Genomic DNA, 1497 nt, shown 5'->3' on the forward strand with positions numbered 1-1497 from the left:
GAGCAAGGGCACGTCAGCCAATCTTACGGTAGAACCAAAGCCTTCTGTGTTTCAAGACCATCCTCCGGAGTCTTTTAAGGGTGACATGATCTCGCAACAATGCACATTAAACTCAGACGTGCCCCTCACCACGGCCCAAGCGTCCACTGCCCTTCCGCGGCGCATCGGCCGACCAGTCGCTGTGGACCTGCTTGCCTGCCGTGACCTTCGTGCGCTTCTTCGAGCATGGTGTTTGCACGTCCATCGACTCCGCCACATTCGCCAGCACAGCAGCCACGTTGCAGTAGTGAGCTTGATATTCCGTCGACGCCTGCGTCCGCATAAGCACAGCTAGCCAACTACTCTTAGTCGACCGCCCTGTTGGCGCCGTGTGCGTGTCGAAGACTGTGCCGCGACCATTACATTCCAGTCCTCGGTCATCACAGCCCCGCTTTTATTCATCAGACCACTTCGCCTACATCGCCAACGCATGTTCTTCAGTGCCTTCTCATGGCACTAGATAGGGGCACCTTTGTAGCCGGGTCCACTCCAACCACTTAATTGCCTCTCGATTTATCCACCGAGTCACGTGGGACACACGTGTCTATGACCGCAGTCACCCGGCAATTTCTTCTGCGTCCACTGCGTTTCTCCCAATGTCGCCCACCAGGGACCTACTGGTTCCCGATGGTCCCTTGATGCAAACTCCCCGGACTTTCCAAACGAGAATCTTGTCAATTGTCTTTCATGTAGGTAGTACCTGTAGTTTTTTTTTAAACAAACCTTCAAATCGCGCAACGTGCTAGGGGAGAACCTCTGTAGCGCCTTCATCATCAGCAGCAATTTCTTGGCCACCGCGCCACGCCTCTCGAACAGTGAGAACAGAATGAGCTCACGCGCCAGGCGTGTCATACGCTAGCAGCCGCCAGAGCTCCACTTCGGGCTTGAAATAAAGTGGCGTCGTCTCACGTCTTCACGTCGTCTAATGTTTCTCACGTCTCTACTTTAGCCTGCTACTGAACGAAAACCACCGCAAGCCCTAGGTTGGAAAAAAAATGGCAGCATATGCACGGAGTGACTGATGGAGAGTGGGGCCAAGCATTCGTCCGTCCATTCTTTCTTGCTTTCGTCCGTTCATGTGTCCGTCTGTGTGACCATTCATGCATCCATTCGCCCGTTTGTGCGTGTGTCTGTTCGTGCGTTCGTTCATGCATTCGCCTCTGCGTCCGTTGATGCGTCCATCCATGCATCTATCTGTGTGTTCGTTAGTCCATCTATTCAACACTCCAAGTACCACCATCTTGCGTCTTTTCAACGTATATTCTCCATATAGAAGCACCACCATCCAGCGGACATTCCAAGGACTAAACGAGAGGTGGCACACGCACACTTTTTTATGGCTTGCGCTTTGAGTCTACTTCCCACCTTTAACCACCTCGAGCTCATGGTACATACTAGTTCACTGTATTCATGGCACTGCGACCCAACGCTCGCTAAACCTTTCTAAAACTAAGGAGG

The sequence above is a fragment of the Rhipicephalus microplus genome, chromosome 8 (genome assembly GCF_043290135.1).
Source record: "Rhipicephalus microplus isolate Deutch F79 chromosome 8, USDA_Rmic, whole genome shotgun sequence".
NCBI lineage: Eukaryota > Metazoa > Arthropoda > Arachnida > Ixodida > Ixodidae > Rhipicephalus > Rhipicephalus microplus.